The sequence below is a fragment of the Etheostoma spectabile genome, chromosome 18, assembly GCF_008692095.1.
Source record: "Etheostoma spectabile isolate EspeVRDwgs_2016 chromosome 18, UIUC_Espe_1.0, whole genome shotgun sequence".
Taxonomy (NCBI): Eukaryota; Metazoa; Chordata; class Actinopteri; order Perciformes; family Percidae; genus Etheostoma; species Etheostoma spectabile.
In genome coordinates this window covers 18,755,446-18,778,602 of record NC_045750.1, presented here as the reverse complement: position 1 = coordinate 18,778,602, position 23,157 = coordinate 18,755,446, and the positions used below count along the sequence as shown (strand labels likewise).

General features: G+C 41.6%; 1 long non-coding RNA gene across 1 annotated transcript; it reads left to right on the top strand.

The window, feature by feature from the left end:
* Nucleotides 1-4,898: 4,898 nt before the first annotated feature.
* LOC116705984 (uncharacterized) lies at nucleotides 4,899-22,933 on the top strand. The gene is made up of 3 exons (XR_004336109.1): nucleotides 4,899-4,909; nucleotides 22,522-22,526; nucleotides 22,848-22,933. It is a non-coding gene; the product is annotated as an uncharacterized LOC116705984 (long non-coding RNA).
* The last annotated feature ends 224 nt before the right edge of the window (nucleotides 22,934-23,157 follow it).

Sequence of the window (23,157 nt, the reverse complement as noted above, 5' to 3'; positions counted from 1 at the left end):
TTTGGTGTCAAAGGTATCAAAATTACTTTGTAACATGCTGGGACAGTTTGACAGAAGAAAGGTTGATGATAAAGTAGAAATTTAAGCAATTGTGATTGGGAGACCCGAAGCCGACGTCTGCTCCCTTAAATCGTCATCCGGAAGTCCGAACACAAGCTTTTTAAATGTTTTCCAGGAGCAACAGTTCCGGTCCTCCTGGACAAACTGCTCGGTCAACTGCAGTCCCTCTCCTCCTCCGTAACTTGGGTGACAATCCATGTGGGCAATAACAATATGGCACGTTGTAAATCTGAGCTGAGCATGGCAAGTTATATTTTAGGTCCGTCCTATTTACTGGTGCAGTGAGTACTCTTACATTGCATAAGAACCTTGTGGGATGGGAAGGATTGTTCCAGGTATTAGTCAAACCCTCAGGGGCAATCGGGTAAAAACTTTAGATTTTGATTGTAAAATGCATTAAAATTGTAATCAGTGGTTTTAAAAAGTTATTATCAATGGACTTTGGCGAAGGCAACCGTCCATTGTTTCCTGAAAATGGCGGCTGATCGGGCTTTAACCCTTACTTCAGTCCTTAAAGAAGACCTTGAGATTGAAGCAGTACAACGCTGTAAAAATGGTCAAACATGGCCACCCAAACCAGCAGCGCACTTCGTACAGAATGTCTAACAGCAAGTTAAGAAAAACAGGTGTGTGATCAGGCACATTATCTGTGCTAAAATGTGTGAAAAATGTAAATTAGCTCTATGCCTATTATGTTAAATTGGGGGATTTTATAGCTTTGCATCTGCGTAAAGTAGTTCTTCAACGATTTACTTCCACCAAACAACACTACAGATAACTGTAATTTAATATAGAATTTCAAATTGTAGTTCACTGCCCTGCTCACTGCTAAAAAGAATGACATTAATGTAAAACATTTCCAGCTTCTTGTCAACATATTGAGCGTGTGTACATGTATTGCAAAATTGTGTGTGTTGAGGTGCTTTCCATTATCCTCCTCTGCTTGACTGACATGATAATCAGTGTGGTATCATGCTATATTATGGTAATTTCTATCAATAAAGCCCACTCAAAAATCTTCCTTCCTTTTTTGATAGCAAGCATAATAATCAAGAGGAATCTGAATAAACTGTTGGCAGCCTCTTTGGAGTCTGTGGGATATCAGAAGGAAGAAACCACTTTTCAAAGGGCAGCTGTATCGAACAGTCGAGTGGGAGCATCAGAGACGCCAGAAACAGCTTTTTTGGAAGTGTGAATGCTGTGAGCGTCTATAGGCAAAGGTTACAAAAATAACACTGATATGAATCCTTGTTTACACATTAGTACCACTGACCAGATTGATATTGTGTCAGAATGAAAGTGGACAATCAAGTTATTAAAAAAAAGCTTTCAAGGGCATGATTTGTATTACCTGGCACACCAGATGGACTGTTACACAGAACCATCTGAGAAGCTGTCATTGGAAACCATTTGGTAAAGGGCAAGCGCTTTGCTCCTTTTCCAATGAAGAACAACTCCAGTTCTGATACTACGGATGCTTTTTAGGAGCTGCCATTATTTGTTTTGAAAAATGCCTAAACTTCACCCGTAGCTTCTCACATGATGCTGATTGGTCTGAACCACAGTGGTTCGGACACAAATGACAATTTATTAGGGGATGGCTCCCATTGCCTCTGGGAGATCAGCAAGGTTTATATGCATGTACTATTTGAGTGACTTTTGCTTTCTCTTCAAATCAACTTTTTTATTTTTTTTTTTAGAAATCCATTATTTCCTCTGCTTCCTTTATCATGTGATAGTAGGGCTGTGGTTCATTCTAATTTTATTCTCATTTGATATCTTAATGCTCAGGAAACAATGTACTGGCATAGAATAGGGCAAATAACAGTCAATTTGATGTAGACAAGAACTCTATCTCAATGAATTTGACATACAGTATAGGCTGTTTGTGGAACGTGCAAAATAAATGAACATGAAATACACAAGACATGGAACAAATCCCTTGTTAGGTCTTATTTGAAGAAAATAGTCTCAAGTCTTGTCTTTGATTTACCGTCTATACATAATTGGTGAATTAGGTCTTAATAGCCTTAAAAAGAGTTGCGTTCTCAAGCCTGATGAGACGTCACATCAGATATTCTTGAAACAGAGAAGTGAGACAGCAAGTTCAGTAACAGAACGTCTTGACAAATGAAACAAGCCAATTACACTAGATCAAAGGAGTGAAAAGTGAAATCTTCCACGAAGAGGAAACAAAGACTCCAGAGGAGGAAAACAGAGGGAATGTACCACAGTGAAAAGGCAGCCTTCAATCATTCTCAATTTTTCATCCACAAATGAGAAATACAACAATTAAAGAAATTAGTGTTTCAAAATAAGTATTACACTTATTACAGTGAAGGGCGATTTGGAGTTTTGAAACAGTCTTATTGGTTGGCCACAGTTTGGAATTAGGTTGCAGACAGGAGCAGCAAGCCAGTGCAAAAGACAACATATTTGTTTGTGAATTTGTAATGTTATCAACTTGCCCAAATTAATTTTCATCACAATTAAAAAGATTTAAGAGGACATTATGTTTAATATTGTCTCTGCTAGTGATAATTACCAGTGGACATCTAATCATGTGATCAGACATTTAATATTAAACAGCATATATGACTGAGAAAGAAAGCTAATATAAAGAAATTCCTTCAGATAACAAAACGATAGGAGTGAATGTGCAAGTCGCTTTCTTCATACTTTCTTCTCTTACTGCCATTAATGATGCCAGTGATTATAAAATGTTTTTTATAATGCAGTGGTACAATCTTAGGTTTATTCATTTGCTGAGGAAGTTATTTAGAAAATCTAAATCTCCAATGTAGCTTGCTAGCTGACTAGAGATGCTAGCTATGTTAAATTAGCCTAACAAAATTCAGGGCCGTAGCCAGGAAGCAATTTGGAAGCAAGGTTTTTTGAAGAAAGGGTTGAAGCCAAACACAATGGAGGCCTAATAAGCAAATGTGTTGTCATGAGGAATTTACCTGAACATAGTGAAGCAACATGATGAAATTCTTGCTTCCTATTAGTTTTTTACGGGTGATTTCTGTAGCAATAAACATAACTAATCACTTCCAATTTATCATTGTCCCTTGATACATGGCCTTTAAGGCTTCACTGCAAGCCCAGCAAGTGATTCTTATCCCATTGATTTGGTACACAAACATTGGATTATTTCACCCAACTATCCGCTTGCATTAATTATTCATCTTCAACTCCCACCATCCTCTGTATTTGCTGCACACTACAGTCGCAGGACTGACCTATATTGCATTTCGGAAGAGAGACAGTGGGTTTTCAACACAAGAGTGGTGCGGGATTTGAACGATTCCCCAGTGTGACCTTATCCTTACGACTGCATCCTCACCCCATTATCATGAAATGACCCAGATTTCTACCAACTCCTGAGCCGAGAAAGAATCCCTGTGAAGAACCCCTTCTGTGTTGTTGTGCGGATCATAAATGCAGCTCCCTCAGATTGACCGGAGAGCACGTTTTTCACTTTAGCTTAAAGCTGTGGATCTCATCGCTGCTTCCCATACCTACATAGCTATATAACAAAGCGGGTGACAATTGGCTGCAGCTCACACAGTGTGGTACTTTTGGGAGGTGAAGGTAGCAAGGGTGGGGGAGTTGCAGAAGAGTGTGTGAGATCAGTGGTAAATCCATTGTAATCTCCTTGTAAACTACAAACCTGCTCCTTAGAGGCCTCATAAGCAGGAGATGGTCCATCATGACTGGGCCTTTCATCCGAGCAAAGGAGATTACATCTGAGGAATTCTCCGCTTTCAGAAGTTCTGCAAGAGCTCCAACAATTCCTTAATCTTCTCACGTACTCTTCAAGGAGAAGCATCACAGACCTTCCAAAGTAACACTTATATAATCTGTTTCAGAAATATATTTTCACAGAACCGAAGTGGACGAAGTTTGCCTCCCAACCCACTCCAAATAGCTGGATCACTTTGGTATGCCAACCTTCCTGAGGTCTCCACAGCAGCTGGAACATTCAATTCATGCACATGATTGGAACATTAGCATTGTACGCTATATTTCAAGTGACTGCAAAATGTTCATAAGATAGACTACATAACTGTATTTCACTTTATTTCTGCAGAAATAGCAGCTTGAGACGTTGTAGGAAAGATGCAGAAGATGAGACATTCAGGTCATTCAGATCACTGTAATTTCTAAAATAAAATGTGCAAAAGAAGAAAAACATTCACACTGCTCAGAGGTTTGTTCCTGCCAATTTTCATGACTTCCTGCCCATTTCTGTAACAAATATTAGACGTAGACTCAGACTTAATTAGACTTAGAATTCTCTTTATTGATCCTTTGGGATGACTCCCGCAAGGAAATTGAAAATTCCAGCAGCAGTTTTAGCAAGAAAAACAAAATAGATAAAAAGACACTATAAAGACAACAAAATAACAGTAATAATAATAATAATAATAATAATAATAATAATAACAATAAGAATATTCGTCAAATAAAGACAAAAAAGACCATAAATTATTATCAAAAGTGTCAGTGTTGAGTCCAGTGTTAAAGTGATAAAGTGACCAGGTATTAATGTAAGTCCAGGTGTGTGTGTGTGTGTGTGTGTGTGTGTGTGTGTGTGTGTGTGTATGTGTATGTATGTATTGTCCTCTCTGCCCTATTTCCTCCTCCCCCCGAGTGAGGAGTTGTAGAGTCTGATGGCATAAGGGACAAAGGAGTCCTTCAGTCTTTTGGTCCGACACTTTGGAAGGAGCAGCCTTGCACTGAACCGGCTCCTCTGGGTGCTGATGACGGTGTGCAGGGGGGTGGCTGGCACTGTCAGGAATGTCCAGCAGTTTGTCCAATGTCCTCCTCTCTGCCACCATCACCAGTGAGTCCAGCTTCATGCCAACCACGGAGCCGGCCCGCCTGATCAGTTTATCCAGCCTGTGGGTGTCCTTCTTCGATACGCTGCCCCCCCCAGCACATCACAGTGTAGAAGAGGACATTGGTGACCACAGACTGGTAAAACATCCACAGCAGTTTGTGGCAGATGTTAAAGAAGCGCAGCCTCCTCAGGAAGTACAGCCTGCTCTGTGTCTTCCTGTACAGGTGGCTGCTGTGTGTTGTCCAGTCCAATTTGTTGTCCAGCCACTGCCCGAGGTATTTGTATGATTTAACTGCCTTCACCTCAACTCCCTCTAGCAAGAATGGTCGGGGTCTTGGTCTGGACCTCCCTAAGTCAACAACCATCTCCTTTGTCTTAGAGGTGTTGAGCTGTAGGCAGTTAGTGCGACACCAGAGCGCAACAAGCAAAAATATGTCCTTTTCACCAACGTTGTGCCAAGTTTTCATTAAAATTGCTGAAAATTTTAATCATCTTTGGGTGATTATTAATTTTAAAAAAACATGGATCCCTGAACTTTATGCTAGTGCCAACATCAGGCCTATGTATTTACTTTACAAAATATAAGAATTGGCAGCCGTTAAACATATTAAGTACATTCATTTTCCCCATTGGATGAACATTTTCTGTTATAAATAATCCACACGCTTTGTTCTGATGCCACTATCAAGCCTAAAGGTCTATTTTGCAAACATCCCTCCATCAATCCATCCATCCATCTTTGTCCGCTTATCTGGTGTCGGGTCGCGGGGGCAGCAGCTCCAGCAGAAGACCCCAAACTTCCCTTTCCCGAGCCACATTAACCAGCTCCAACTGGGGGTTCCCGAGGCGTTCCCAGGCCAGGTTAGAGATGTAATCTCTCCACCTAGTCCTGGGTCTTCCCCGAGGGCTCCTCCCAGCTATTTTGCAAACAAAAAAATTCCAAATTAAACTGTATTCAATATTTTTAGTCCCAAAATGATGAGTTGAAAATGTACCCTTGATTTCTGCATTGATCCATAACAAGCAATTTCAAAATTTGCCAAATTTTTACTGAATATCCACGGTCCCCAGGTAATGAATACAGTTTTTTCACACCCGCTTTAAGTTTACACTTCAACCTCCATTAGGTGAAATTTGGACTAAGACAAACAAATTATCAGAAAAAAATAATGCCATGAAATTAAATTAGCAAATTTTAGCTACCCAAAGGATGAGCCTTTCGGTTTTGGATGCCCTACAAGCTTTGCTCTTGCGTCACCCTCAGGCCAAACTATCAATCATGCAAACTATATAAAATTCAGCCAGCAAATTGCTATTGAATTTAGTACTTCACTGTTCACACAGGATGTCATGCCACCCAAGCACATGGCCTTTACCCTGCCAGCTCCAGAGTACAAAGTCCTTGTAATGTTGGATTGAGCCCAAAGTGTGAGAATTCATAGCAAGCACGTGGGCGTGTTGGTGACGTTTTCATCGCATTGACAGCAACGAACATGAAAGCAATGAACATTTGTCTGAAATCGTCAGACAAATTCAAGAAATGGCAAGAGACCGCATTACATGTCCTATCACTCGCCAAAACCAAAGGTGTTATTTCCAGTAAGTGAGAATGCATCTGACAAGGCCAAATCTCTTGTTGTGTGCTACATGTGTGAAAGGGAAACTAATTCCTTGGACATTATCCACTGTTCATATGTGAAAATGACTTTTAAAACTAATGGCTAGATTTTATTGTAACCTGTAAATGAGGAGGAATTATTAAATATTATTAAATATTATTTATACCGCCCTGACCATTATTCCAGTACAAGCTCACGTCAAATTTCCACTTGGACAAAATAAATATTAGATTGCAGTGACGTTTATTTATACCACATTCTTGGATGAACCCTTTTCCCTAGGTGCCTTCCTAAGGCCAACATGTGAAAGTACATGATATGTCATAATCCAACATGCAGATTGCCATGAAGTTAGCAATTAGCAATCATTTTGCTTTAAACTAGTGCTGTCAAACAATTCAAATATTTAATCATGATTAATCACATTGATGTCATAGTTAATCTCAATTAACTATTACCTATTCTATTTATTATTATCTATTCTAACTGTACCTTGATTTCTTTTCGTCCCATAATGTTTTCTAATTTTAATGCTCTTATCAACATGGAACAGTGGATCGGATCGCTTTGTGCAAAGGTTTTTTTTAAATTGAAAACAACATTAGCATAAAGCCTACTGTTGTGTTCAATTTCACACTAACATTCTCACTGGGAGCAAATAATCTCTCACACAATGTAACACTGTCCATCAATAAAATGGTGAAAATAACACTTTGATGAGGGGGCGGGGGATCAGCATCCGCTGTGTGCTTGGCCATCAGGTGGTATTTCAGACTGGACGTGCTGATGTCCAGTCAACTCAGTTCACGACAAAACACACAGATCACTTTGGTCTTGTCAATGGAACCATTTGTCAACTTTTAAAAAGTAAACTTTCAATTCAGAATCTTATTGGCGTCCATTTCAGCGTCTGGCGTTCGCCGTCCACTCAAAAAGTAACGTTACTTCTCTTTGGAAGGCTCGCAAACTCAAACGCTGTGTACGGTCTGCCTGTTCTTTTGTTTCCCATCTAGCTAGATCCGGTGGCTGTTGTAGTTTTTCTAACGTTACTAGTCGTTGCAACAGCATGTGGAAAAAAAACTACAAAGTTTGCTTGGCCAAAAAGAACGTTAATCTCGATCAATAAAAAAATTGACGCCAATAAAATGGGTTTGCGTCAACGCCGTTAATAACGCGTTAAACTGACAGCATTAGTTTAAACTATAACCTTCCACTAGTACCACTCTCAGGTCATACTGCTATTTCTAAAGCTGCTAAGATAGGGTGACTTGGGCATCTAGATAGCGCAGTGGTCTGTGCAGATGCCCATGTACAGAGGCTCGCTCCTCGACGCGGCCGGCCCGGGTTCGAATCCGGCCTGTGGCCCCCCTGCCGCATGTCACTCCCCCCTCTCTCTCTTCCCCTTTCACATGTAAAATCTGTCCTGTCTAATAAAGGGAATAAAACCCCCCCAAAAAAATTTAACTTGAAAGATAGGGTGACTTGAACCGTGCAGCCTCTATGGTTTGGTAAAGTACAATGGTTTGTACCACATTTGTTGTTTTTGTTGCTGATAAGGTCCTAGCTAACTTTGAGGACACAGCGGTTACATGCTCTGCCTTTACTGGCAATTTAGGCTTTTTTTTTACCAAAGGTAGCTGTATTTTCTTAAAGAACATTTGAAGGGTTATATGTTGATTCCAGTATTTGTAGACTCACTTGTTCAAATTTTGACTTCCAAAGACCCAAAACATACATTTTCAGAGGTCTGCTAGGAACCTTCATAGGCTGTTTTCACTATATGACCTTCAAATCTATACTCATACCCGTATCTCCTGTTCATATGGTCTGACTCATTGGCCATTGAGATAGATTTATAATATATATTTATACAAAGTCACCAAGACAGACAGCAGATCACCGGGGAATACCCTGTCACACGGTTTTATTAAAATGAGCAATGATCGAGAGCTGTCAGCGATGATGGATGGCGTCGGAGGGAAATGGTCAAGGGGTTCCTACGCCTCATCGTTCGTCTGTCTCCAGAACAGCTGTTGTGTGTTTTGCCAAAGGGGTGTTGTGGGTGTGTCAGGTTGCTGAAGGGATGTGATGTGAACGCTGCCTATACCTCCAACATTATTACAAGCTGTTTAGGGAAGGGCCAGCTCAGAAGCAAACTCATCCTATGTGTGCTCAGCGGATGTTCCTCATACCACTGTGGCTGTGGTGGTTTAACTCACAATTACATTGTTATGTCCAATTAGTCTTGTAATCACGCTGTGGTAATTGCTGCAGCCATCGCAGCTTATACTACAAAGCTACTTTCGTCACAACATATTGATTGCATCTTCGCTGGATGGTCTTAATCTTAGATCTCATTGCAACAAACTTCTTTTTTTCAACTTGCCTGAATGCAATTGTCATCAAACCGGTATGCTCATCATTAGACAATTGTTAGGGGGATGCGTTTTACATAAAATGTCTAACAAGATCCACATGGTAATAATTGGGAGCACGTTGTGATAAATGCTTGCTGTTTACCAGGCAAGCCAGACAAAGCTGAGTCAGTGGGACTGATCCCGGCTCGGGTTGGAAGAGGAAATGTAATAAGAGGTTGTAAGTTGCTCTTGAAATGAATCACATATTCACAGTCATAAACTCTGTAACCGTTTATTCAAACTGGGATGTCATTTCTATGGTATCAGATGTTTCCATATTGGGGGAAAGCTTTACTGGGCTATAGTACACTTCATTGTTTTTACCAGTTTTAGCAACTTAAACTAAAACCACTCTGGAACCATTGATATGCTAACATTTATGAATAATTAATTGTATTATTGGCTCATGTGGATTAGAATCAATACTAGGATAGAATAATTGCTATTTTTCTTAAAATAAATGACAGTGCTTGTATGAAAAGTTGTGTTGAATCATAAATCCTGCCCACAATAAATGTAATGTGAAATATGTTGCTCATTCAAGAAAGTTATTACCCAACTCTCCAGTTTGGCTCCACAAAGCTCTTAGTGTTCATTTTCCGAGCCTCAAACACTTTAACCTTGTTTCCAGCAACATTCAGGGATCTGTTTTCAGCTTAAAACACTTAGATAGACACACTCTACTAGCTATCAGGCAGTAAATGGCAGACTTATTTGACTATACAGTGGAAAATCTAGCCACTATAGAGCCAAATATTTGGTTTGGAAGTTGGTGGTGGAGACCAAAACAGACCTAAAACTAAAGTAAATATAAATATAAGTCTAAATTTAAGGTGGAGTTGCTATGTACATGCATACATTTATTGTTTTCATACTCATTAGATGTCGTGTTTTCAGTGGCCAGAATATCAGTTAAGCAGCTTTAAATGGTCACACAAATCACAAAAAAATTGTTCACTTACTAAAAGTGGTTTGATTCATGTTCTCAGGGTTTGTTATCTGCAGATTACGCTGCATAAATTAGACATGTTTCTTGTAAAGCAAGCTGCTTTTGAGTTTTTCATATGCATTTTCTGTAACTGGTTGAGCAGCATATAAGAAACTCCACAATTTTTGTAATTTTCATTAAATTACCATTTATACTAAATAAGGTTAATTGCAATGTCATGTGTGATGAAAAACCAAACATTTGTATTTGCAAAGAAAAAGGGCTGTCACCTTTTTTTAGAACAAGATAAGATATTTGTGGTTTTTGATATGTGGAGTTAAGAGTTAATACCCATGAGAGAATGTTGAAAAAAAAACACATTTAATGATCATTTAATCTTCTCCGAGAACCATCACCTTATCGTGGTGGAGAGGTTTGTGTGTCCCTATGAACCTGAGGGCTGTGTTGTCTGGAGCTTGGTGCTCCTGGTAAGGTCTCCCATGGCAAAGTGGTTACAGGTGAGGGTCCAGACCCCTATAAGTCACTGAGGAAAAGGTAAAATTACCCTGCCCTGGGTTTCCTCAGGAGGGTGGCTGGCGTCTCCCTCAGAGATAGGGTATCTGGTAAGGATGCCCCCTCGGGTAAGACCCAGGACTAGGTGGAAGGATTACATCTCCAACCTGGCCTGGGAACGCCTCGGGATCCCCCAGTCGGAGCTGGTTAATGCGGCTCGGGAAAGGGAAGATTGGGGTTCGCTGCTGGAGCTGCTGCCCTCGCAACCCGACCCCGGATACGCGGACGAAGATGGATGGGTGATAGGGCAACAACAGCAGAATTAATATACAATATTAAATGATCGGCCATTTAATATTTTATATTAAGCCTGCTGTTGTTACCCTATTACCCAAACTCTACTGTTGAGACATTAAACTCTGCCTCATGACACAACACTGTGCTTTTGTGTTAGATAAGCAACCATGGCAGCCAGGCTTTGTTTGTCATATGATAGGATTGCGACAGCCATGATGGATGACATAACAGAAGCAGTGCAGTAGTTTCTGGAGCAGGAAGCATGGTGGAGTGAGGGAGGTCAGGGGTGAGTCGCCGCTCTGCACATGCTCGACCGCTGAGGGGCAACTCTGATGGTCTCGAGCCTTGTCTGAACGCAGAGACGGCACCTGGGAGTACCAGCGATCACCCAAGAATGTGCAACACAAACTGTGAGGGACAAAATGAGGCCGAACATATATTAACCATGCTTATGTGCTGGGATTTATTTGTCATTTTCTCGCAGTCTTGTAGTTTATGTTATCATCATACACTCTCCCTCAGCGCTTCTTATCCAACATCCCACACTCACAATGCTCACTGGTGTTATTCCATTTAACAACTTGTAGGATGTTTAACTGATGTGCAATATTGTGTTAAGCTATGTTATTTTTTTATGTCTTCAAGACTTTTTCTTCCTTCTACTTTCCCTCAACCGACACATTTTTTTCAGCATGTTGCAGGGTGTCATGCAGAGGCCAGATTTTTAAAGTAAAGAGAGGGAGGTTGTGAAGTGGTGCTCAAGAGAGATGTCTGCATAATTCCACCAGGCAGATGAATAGGATCTTTCAGTCTGCAGCGCTGTCAATCTGACAACTTTGAAGTGTGCCAGCTTCACAAGAAATCTCAAACAAAAGGGATAAAAAGATATGGTGTTGGGGATTCTGGGGAAGTTGATGTCTGTATTCTACATTCGAACATGATGCGGTTTTCTCCAAAACTTTTCAGCGGGAGCCTTATTTATATGGCCTAATGAGTAGCAGGGACGGAGCTGGAGGAAGAGAAATGGTTGAAATGTTCCTGTTGTTCTGTCAGAGCAGAATTATTGCACTGCAACAAAGCTGTTATCTGAATTTGCATTTGTAGATTTTCAGATGGGCGTTTCGGCCAAACTCAAGCAAAGTGCAGAGTCGACAAGCAAGCAGGCAGGTAAGCACACAGCAGATGCAAACTGAATCACTTAACCAAAGCTGAAGAGAAGGAGGAGAGTACACTCTACTTACCTTCTCTCATCACTTCAAATAACATGCAATTTAAAGAAAAAAAACATGTTATCCTATTTCACACCATCAAATTATGTTTTGTTTTTTTATCAAAGAGGTCCAAAGAGTCAAGCTGTTCTCATGTGCTGGGACGTTTGTAGAAAATCATTCATTCAGACATTCAGTATGTGTCCAGACCGAATGGTTTTAGAACGCCCACAGACGGGTTCGGAACAATGGGGAAGCAAATAAGTAGACCTTTTACACCACGCAGAGGCTACAAGGGCAATGGAGGGGAGGGTAACAGTGAAAAAAGAGCATTGAGTTATTATTCAAATTAATGTTACAGGTGACATATGCAGATGGGAAAATAGAGAGAACAGCAACCTCCACGTACGCTCCAGGCAGGGCGAAGCTGGGAAACCTTTCCCAATTGCTTTAGCTCCACAATAATTGAACTCTAATTTTTTTTTATTTTTCTTCAGACTGCACTGAGTCCTTCAATTGACATTCATTACTTTGGACTTAAAGGAGTGCATTACAGAGGTACAGAGCTGATTTATGATGTGCATCATCTCACGCATGCCTCAGCAGTGTTTACGGCTTTGCACAGTCTCATTTGGGTCGTCTACTGGGAAGTAGAAGACATTGAATCATTGTGTTAATTACAACTGAGGAAAGTGATGTAAATGGAAAGCAAACAGTGTGTCTCAAAGCCTCAGTGAGGTACACTGTTAAAGGAACTAAAGGCAGTAACACTTTGGCTAACTCCGTAGCAGCTTTGATTTCACTCCTGAAGGTACATCTGAGTAGATTTAGATTGGACTGTCTGTTTTCTGTGCCACTGCTGTCTACGCGTGTTATCTGCTTAAACATTTATGAATGGAGTTTTTAATTTATGTAGTATCTAATGATACAGTCATTTTGATTCTTATATAATGGGTGTAGATATTTGTGAGCCACTAAGCCTATCACAGCTGTATAACTAACAGAATTAGCCCCATTGAAAAAACCTCTGCTATTGATGAATAATTTACTTTCTCTAACAAAGTCGAGTTGAGATACATTACATTGGATACAGGCTTTTTCTTTCCCATCTCATGCGTTACAGTTGAACTCAGAGTCAAAGTAGGTTGTCAACTTTTTCAAGAACTCCCTGACCGCTTTTATACATTTGCAAAGTCTAATGACTGCAGTTGTCTAATGTCTTTAAAAAAGGTTTAAAGGTAAACTTGTAAATAAACCACTTAAGTATTAGCTTAGACTATATCCCTGACGTTCCACTTTCGGGATTGTTCAGGTGCTGCCGGAAATTCCGCCAGAAAAGAGGGACGTTCTATTCAACCAGATGTCCGTTACCTTCCTCTTTCTTTGTGTTGTAATGTTTGGTTGATTTATAAGGACCATAGTTAATGACTAAAACAACCTTTCAACGTACACACATTCCCCCAAAATAAGTTCCTTCCCAAGGCTATTTTGCAGTGGTAGCGTGTCTCCGACCGGCATTTAGCCCCGTCCTAGATGTTTGTGATTGGTCTAAAGGTCCATTATGTAATATATTTACTGTTATAAATCCAAAAATGACCCCAATGTGTCATCAGATATTAAGGAAACATGCTAAGTGGAAATACTTTCTTTTCTGACAACAATGCTAATGCTAGTAATTTCTCCTTTTGAGATTTCTGTTCTGTGATGTAATGTCTGCCTGTGTTGTGGCCTGTGTGTTATCAACTGCCAACAGCCAGGCCAGGTTGCAAGATCTATCTGGAAAAACATAAAGCCAGCGCAAACAGGATCAACGGATATGAAGTCTACCCGACCTTTAGAAAACGGCATATTTTGTAACAAACTCTGGGTAAATATTGTAACAAACTCTGGGTAAATATTGGAGATGTATTTGAAAGATGGAGATAGCTTAGAACCCAAAATAACAGAGTTGGCAAATTTCCTCCTGAACAGTAAAGCATTAGCTTCAGGTTAATTTCTCACAGCTACAAAAGACAGGCATGTTATGTCATTTTGACATTGTGTATTCACATTGAATTATACAGCTAGAGTACACAGCCAGCCAGTAAAGTGAATCCGACTAGTCCTGGCTAACGCCATCATGCTAACCCTGCCAACGTTTCCAGAGGACCAGTAGCCAGTAGCCAACAACGGTGAGTTCGCTTAAGCCAAGAAGGGTGGGCTGTAAATTGGGACAATTAGCAGTGTGTTTAGTGATAGTTGCCATACTTCTAACCCAATAAAGTGTGTCTGTCCATTGGATGGAGAGGACTTACTTACTAATTTAATTTTTATCTGTTTATTGATCCCCAATGGGGAAATTACAATTTACATTCTGTTAGTTATCACACACAGTCCTGAACTAACACACACACACACAAGATCTGTACACGCACTAATGGAGAGATGTCAGAGTGAGTGGGCTGCCAGCCGAATCAGCGGAGCGGTTGTGGGGGTACGGTGCCTTGCTCAAGAGCACCTGGCAGTGCCCAGGAGGTAAAGTGGCATCTCTCCTGCCACCAATCCACACTCCGTACTTTCTGGTCCATACGGGGACTTGAACCAGTGACCCCCCGGTTCCCAACCCAACTCCCTACGGACTGAGCTACTGCCACCCCCCAGGTTGTTGTGTTTTTAGCAGTTCCTATCGTAATTCTAAGCCCAAAAAGTGTACCTTTCACTGTGTGAAGAGCTCCGCGTGAGCACGGGCTTGTATGACTGTCAACATAGCCAGCATCTAACGTTAGCTACTATCCTGTGCTGTCTGGCTTTGTGAGACAAGCATCTAGCAACATTGTTGTGGATGCTGCAGTCTCAGCCTGGCAACCTCCGTGAACTTCGAGTCTGGGGAGGTAGGGGCTGGGGAGAAAACTTTCTTCCGTATTTTGAAGTTGTACTTCAACACTAGCTGTCAGTATAACAAATTGCACCTTTGAAGAAGTGCAAAAAAAAAAACAGAGCACGTTTTTCTCCCATCCCAGAATGCTGTGTGGACTAGCCAGACCCCCCTTTGCAGCACTGGTGAGGAGGGTCTGTCAATGCAGGACTAGTCCTAGCTCAACAAGGAGAGAGAGACACACACAGAGAGAGCAGCAGTGGTCAAGCAAGCCAGAGAGTAACGAGAACAAAGCAGTGAATTAGGTAAATAAAACAATATTTTGGATAAGTTGCCACATTGCCGAATTTTGTGTGAATGCAGTTGAAGATCACACTTCATCCTGACAGCTGTGGCCTCTCTTTTCTATGTGTGTGTGTGTGTATGTGTATGTGTGTGTGGATCGCCCCCACCCTCAGGTCAGACCGACCTGCAGCTCTATACAGGAAGACAGAAGAGCAGAGAGAGACACAGACAACGATTCATAGTGCTGTTATTGGCTGGGTTCTGCACACCCACTGCCCAAAGGCAGACGCCCATAAACGTCTCACACATTAACATCACAATAAAAGAAAAAATACAGGCAGAGGGCAGATTAGAGCGAGACGGAGACAGCAATGCAATGGTCCCTACCTTTTTATAAAGTCCCACCATACCCTGCACGCTGTTATTGGCTGGACCCTACACACCCACTGCCCAAAGAATGACACCCATAAGTGCCCTGGAAACAGCAAAAAAGGAAGAAAAGAGAAGATACAGGCAGGATCTTTGCAAATGCAGACACTACCACACACTTCTAGTGGGTCATTAGTGGTAATTGAGATGGATTACTTTTGTATTAGTTTATACGTGGTTTTTGAGGAAAATCCTGCATAGCATACATTTTGCTGCAATAATGAAGAATGGGTTCATTATCATACAGTATGAATAGGGTCACTTGAAGGGACAAATCCAGAGAGAATTATCACCCAATTCTGCTGTTTTCATCTCTACGTAGCATATTTTTTAGCCTCTTTTAGCTCTTTGTTTTGGTTACACGACCCACAAATGAACTGTTTTGGCTCAGTCTCACTGCTCTCACCAGCACTTTCAGTGAGGGAAGTCTACAAGCTGAGAGTGTTAGACTAAAGATCCCTGCTCCCTGGATCGATACCTGGGTTTCAACAGGAAATGTGTCTGCTTTTGGGAGTTGCAGTAACTCAGTCCGTAGGGACTTGGCGTGGGCCGATCCTAATCCAGCCTGGACCAGTCAGTACAGAGTGGGCTGGTTCACCAGCTCACCTCCTAGGCACCGCCCTACCATCACTCTGACATCTCTGCACAAATGTATGTTTGTATGTCTTAAAAACAAAGTTCAAGCTACACACCGACAATGGCATGTCGGAAGAAGTTTTTGGAAGAAACTTTGGATTGTGCAATAAAGCAGGCTATATTTTTTCTTTTGGGAAATAATTCTAAAGATTTATGAAGAATATGTTTAACATTTTTGCATTTACTCTCTAACTGGGACGTTTTTGGACCGACCTGTTGGATTGCGGTTGACAAAATAAAGTTACACAGGGTGATACTCTAGTAAGAGCAAATTTCGTTTTAACCATGTATCCAGCTAATTTATATAGCTCTTTCATTTTACATTATATGTGGCTTTTTCTTTTACGGCAAATGTTCCACCAAAATAAATTCCTTCCTAAGGCTAAAACAGAAACATTCTGAAGAGAAAATGGAAAAAGTGGTATTGCAATATCACTTTTTATTTCGCGTTTAGACAAGCGTTTTGGGGGTGAAATTTTGTGTGCATATGTTGCCGCAAAGGTGTGTGAAATTCAATGTAGTATGCACTCCAGGCGGCTAGGTGGCAGTGTGAAGCACTGCGACACAACACCACCAAGTCTGCCCGCCTGCTTGCGTGCAACCTTCCTTCTACTTCTCTACCTAGTAGCACCAAACCAAAACATTGCGAAGAAAACAACAAAAATTGACAATTTTGTCTGGTCAGACGAGGAAGTGGAGTTGCATGTTTATCTGAAGATGACCAAGACAGCACCCACGGGAGCACTACCAATATCCTTTGCAGCAGGCAAAGGAGGTTAAAGCAGACCCTCCTCTGTCCGCTGCCTCTCTCTCTCTCTCTCTCTCTCTCATCCTTAACGTTGTAGTCTACTCTGGCTCAAATCTATAGCCAACAAATGGTCATCGAACTATAACAACCTTATCCACTTGTCGAAATCATTTCATTATTGAGCCATTACATTGAAAATCTTTTGGATAACAGGAGCCTTCTGTAGCCTACTCCGTTCCGTAACAATTACCTGAACGTTTTTCTCATCTCTCTACACACAGCTTTCTTCAGACTTTTGCATTTTTACCCTTTAGACGGAAACACGACGGTGGAGCATTTTTAAGATTTCCACTCTAGAGGATGGTTTAACGTTTTTGCGTTTTTAAGCCCCAAAAAATCAGTGGCCGTCCAAACAAAAGGCATGTCTGATATTTTTACCCGTGAGCTGTCTAAGACTCTTTTGCGCTGTTGTTGCGACCAGAGCCTGACGCCCGCCCAAGACGATGGTGATCTGTTTAAAGAAATGCAAACAACCCAGAGCATTTTTGTGAGTTCTGCATTTGGAGTCCACTCCCTCAGTGTGTGCAAACCTAACACGTGTCACCTTTAGCGAGATTAATAATAAATTGCAATTACAAATAAAAGCTGGTTTTCAATACACTGCAGCCAGGGTACAGTGAATATAGTAAAGAGTCTATTATAAAATCAACATGATCCCTGTTGAATGATAGTCCTCATGGATCCAGTCAAATGATAAGCAATCTCACTTGACTTGACAGTATTCACTGAAAAAATCCCAGTGGAATCCCTCTATACGGGCAAAAAAACAGAAGGCCTACATGTTGTGTTGATGTAATTATGGTTTGGCTTTTTTGCAAGTTTGAGAAGGCTAGACTGACAAAACAGGGCCAGTGAGTGAGAAGAACAGTAAAACATTAAACACCACACACAAGCAATCCTGTTAGTGCCTCATTTTTGAAAAGAACTCTCGATTAAAGTGGGAGCGCAAAACAGCGACGGCTCTGAAATCTATTAATATATAATATTTTCATCTTTGAAATAAGCAAGGGACAATTTAGCTTTGATTTCAGCTTTTATATGTGGTCTTTGAAATGCAAACTGTATTGTGTGCTTGAGTATGTGAAAACAGTGATGGAAAACCGTATTGGTTCTGACAAGACAGTGAGCCAGCAGGGGGGTTGAGATGTCAGTCGACTGCAGGGTAATGGCGTGCTTTTATCCGCGTCTGAATGTAAAAGGAGGTGTCTTTGGTGACATTGGTACAGGGCAGATTGACAACTCACACACAGATACACTGTTTAAGCACAGGCCTTGTTCTGTTAAAGACACAGCAAAGACAGCAGAGTGTATTATAGTAATACTCTACTTATAGAATGGTAACGTTACAATATGGATTGATCTACCTTGACTGGCCTTAGGCTACCTTTACATTGCTGAGTTGTGGTTTAAAAATGCACATATTCTGCTACTTTTTTCCCCTCTCATTCCCCCTGTTCTGCTGTTTCTTCCTTTCATTCCCCCTGCTCTGGCGTTTCCGAGCCCCTAAACCGGAGACGTTAGAAAACAGGTTTTGGTTTGGAACCCGCGGCGTTGTGTTTCAGTCTCAACGGCAGCAAACGGAAACCTTTGGCAACATCGACACTGAGGCAAACGTTTCTCCTCCTGATTGGGTCTTATCAGTCACAACGTCTTGTTCTCTGAGACTAAGCTACTAACGTTACCATGACAACAACCAGCAACGGGCAGCGTATACCTGCTGCCTCCTTTTATGTGCAGAACACGAAACTGTTGATGAGATATGAGGTTTGGGTGTGTCGTTTCAATGGAGATTAGTTCTACTGGAGACAAAAAACACTTGGTGCTCCGAGATTGCTTTTGGCTCAGAAACTCCGCTGGAAATTCATAACATAACAACGTAAATGTAGCCTTAGTTGGTCAAGTTCCCATCCCAACAATTGTCAGTCATCTTGATCTGTCCGTCCTCCAGAGGATGGTGCCATGTCGACACTATGGCAGACAAAACTGGATTTGTTTTTAATTTTGTATTCTCACCGGCCACTTTATTAGGTACACCTGTCCAACTGCTCGTTAACCATTAATTTCTAAGCAGCCAATCACATGGCGGCAACTCAGTGCATTTAGGCATGTAGACATGGTCAGAGAATCTCCTGCAGTTCAAACCGAGCATCAGTATGGGGAAGAAAGGTGATTTGAGTGACTTTGAACGTGGCATGATTGTTGGTGCCAGAAGGGTGGTCTGAGTATTTCAGAAACTGCTAATCTACTGGGATTTTCACGCACAACATCTCTAGGGTTTACAGAGAATGGTCCGAAAAAAGAAAAAAACATCCAGTGAGCGGCAGTTCTGTGGGCGGAAATGCCTTGTTGATGCCAGAGGTCAGAGGAGAATGGCCAGACTGGGTCGAGCTGATAGAAGGGCAACAGTGACTCAAATAACCACCCGTTACAACCAAGGGGGCAGAAGAGCATCTCTGAACGCACAGTACGTCGAACTTTGAGGCAGATGGGCTACAGCCAGCAGAAGACCACATCGGGTGCCACTCCTTTCAGCTAGAACAGGAATGAACTACAATTTGCACAAGCTCATCGAAATTGGACAATAGAAGATTGGAAAAACGTTGCCTGGTCTGATGAGTCTCGATTTCTGCTGCGACAGTCGGATGGTAGGGTCAGAATTTTGGCGTCTACAACATGAAAGCATGGATCCATCCTGCCTTGTATCAACGGTTCAGGCTGGTGGTGGTGGTGTCATGGTGGTGGGAAATTTTCTTGGCACTCTTTGGGCCCCTTGGTACCAATTGGCATCGTTGCAACGCCACAGCCTACCTGAGTATTGTTGCTGACCATGTCCATCCCTTTTTGACCATAATGTACCCAACTTCTGATGGCTACTTTCAGCAGGATAATGCGCCATGTCATAAAGCGGAATCATCACAGACTGGTTTCTTGAACATGACAATGAGTCGCTGTACTCAAATGGCCTCCACAGTCACCAGATCTCAATCCAATAGAGCATCTTTGGGATGTGGTGGAACGGGAGATTCGCATCATGGATGTGCAGCCGACAAATCTGCGGCAACTGTGTGATGCCATCATGTCAATATGGACCAAACTCCCTGAGGAAAGCTTCAGCACCTTTTTGAATCTATGCCACGAAGAATTAGGCAGTTCTGAAGGCAAAAGGGGGTCCAACCCCTTACTAGCATGGGGTACCTAATAAAGTGGCCGGTCTCTATGACATTAGTAATAACACAAAAGGTTGCTAAAGGTCTTGCCTCTAACATTTGCTCAACAGCATGTTTTGAGGTTCCTCCCACATGTCTAAATACAGTCTAATATCAACATGTGCATTACTCAAATTTACATTTTATCTTTAACAACCCTATCCAACAGACAGCATGTGCAAACTGGCCACTCGCAATTTATTCATCAGCTATTCTTATATTCAAGTGCTTAACAAATTGCCCTCTCAGAGGTTCAAAAACCCTCCAATAAATCTCATAACATACACCTTCCCTTCCTGCATTTCACTTCTACATGATAACAAATGATCTGGCAGAACAGTCAAATACCAGCCAGCGTACTCTGGCTTATCAAGCATCCTTCAGACATTAATCATTCTAATTCAGCCATGAAAAGAATAACCCTTATATATCGGACATCTACAAGCACAGGCCTGAAATACTGTAGGAATATCATGTGACAAGCCCAAAGTTAAGATAATAGAAGATTAATTTGATCGATCCAAGCTGAAAGTAGGCTGAGCAGTAACAAAGGGAAGTACAAAGGTCACAACCCAATGAACCAACAGGTCGAATCCCAATTGTGTTTATCAGTTTGTGACAGAAGTTCGAGTAGCAAAACCGACTATATTTATAGATGACTTATAGAATGTCCTTCTCATCCTGTAGTGCGTGCTGAAGGAGTTCCACAGTGTTAGTTTGACATCATGGTGACTGCAGGACACTGGTGTCAGCCTGCTGATGCCTGGATGCGGTGAAAACGGGGGACTCGGGGTGACTCATGGGATTGTCAGCAAGGTGCCACTGACACAGTAGTGGGCAGATTGCAGGCCTGAAGGTTGGAGGCTGATGGACAGTGTTGAGATGTTGACAGCAAACACTCACTGCAGGGCAGGCTCATGAGCCAGTGGTCGGCTAGAGACAGTGTCGAGATGTCAGAGCGACAAGTGACAAATCAGAGCTGGTCTTAAGCTAATAGATGTCCAGTGATGGGAATAACAGCGTTATAAGTAACGGCGTTACTTTTTCAGTAACGAGTTATCTAATTGATTGATCTTCCCATCTTACTGACGAAAAATGCAGCTCGTTACTATAATTGAAGGTTTTTTTTTTTCATTTGACCAACTACATCTCTGAACCGAGAGACTTTTTTTCTTCCTTGGTTGGTGGCCGTGCACGAGACAGGTGTATAAATGCTGACGATTGGCTGAGGTTGAGTCAAATTTCCTGGTAAGCCAATCAGAGGTAGAGTTGGGCGGGTGTTCATAAGCACGCATAGTCTAAGACACAATGAACAACACAAGCGAGTCAGTCAACGAGAGACAGGTATGGCATTATGAAATCGGGGGGGGGGGACTTTTCTTGCTAAAGATTTCCCACCGTGGTCAGAAAACATAAACACTATGAGTCTAGAGTGGCTACTCGCTCCGAAGCTAATTGCTGTCACTCTCTCACTTCTCCCTCGCTCTATCTCACACAAACACACACAAACGCACGTGCCGGCTTGACGCACACACCAGCGCAAAAGTGTAAACATCAGGCCACTTATATTATTTGCACTACAAAGAGTGTATGTATTTGTTATTTATTTTCTATAGTGCTTACCAAGCATTATTTAATTTTGCCCAGTTTTGGCCTGTTGAGGGGCAATAAATATCAAAAGTTCCAAAATATCTACGTTGTTATTTGTATGGATCCACTAGACATAATATCTACGTACATGGCATCTGATTGGAGGCTAGTCTCACTTTCTCCCACAGCAATATTAAAATAGTTTAGACGTATGTACATTGTTTCTGTTAACAATGTATTACGTGTTATAAGTGTCAGACTTATCATAAATAATTGAACATGCACATGTATTTTATGTTCCATTAAAGAGGGAGGGAGGTGGGGTCACATTTGAGCATTTAAAACTTTACTTAAAGTAAAGCATTAGTTACTTTCTGAAGTAATTAGTTGCTTCTATAATTTGTAACTGAGTAACTAATTTACTTTTTGAAAGAAGCAACTAGTAACTGTAACTAATTACTTATTAAAAGTAACTTGCCCAACACTGAAGACCTCACAAATCACGATATGATACAGGTATCTACAGGGCCGTTGATATGACTGTTGACCAATATAAAAAACTAAAGCAGTAGAGAGAAGTATGAAAGACCAAACATCTACATAAGGAGGCAGGTTTGGGGAGTGGATGGGTCAAACTACACAGGATTGTCACCCAGGAGCCCGGGGTTGGTGTTCCATTCTTGTCTTGTGTGTCATTGAAACATACATTTTGTACATTTCTTTTCCTAACCGTAAGAGCCGGTTTACAGTTGATGCATCCAAGCATGCGTGTGCCAATGTGACGTCAAAATGATGCAGATCTCGCTGGTTCGCCAAGATTTTGAGTGCGCGTCAAGAGGGCGTACACCACTCCATTTTTTGCCAGCGCCGCACGACAAAGCAGAAACAGGAAGTTTGAAGGAGCTCGAGGGTAACTGGATGCCAGGACTCTCAGAGTGACTGCAGGTCTCTCTTGTAAGCTCACTGAGTTAAGATGAGTTCTTTTAATGAAAGGCTTGATTCACCAATCAAATTGAAGCATTGACGTCAGTGCTGCCGTTGTTTACCTTTATCTTCTTCTTCTAGTCTGTAGAAATAGCAATGTTGGTAGCCTTTTTCTCATTAGCGCCACATCTGTTGAGACTGCAACTAGTGTTGCGGCACCCACACAGGAATATAAACAGTTATGGCGCTCTCATGATGTCACATTTGCGCACGCCAGCTTAGCTGCGTCTTCTGCATAACGCCCTTAACTCTCCCGTTCTTGTTAGTTAAACATATGTCATTGACCCAGAGCGTCAAATAGTGACGCCAAGAGTCCAAGCCAAGCAAAAATGCTAGACGTGAGTCCCGCCAAAGACACCTGACCAAGCATGTGTTGAACTGAGCGTTTTAGACAGAGGGTGAATACAGACAGACAGTATGAGGAAATAAAGGGTTTTTGAACATCAAAGCATGTAAACATATGAGTAGAAAAATCTA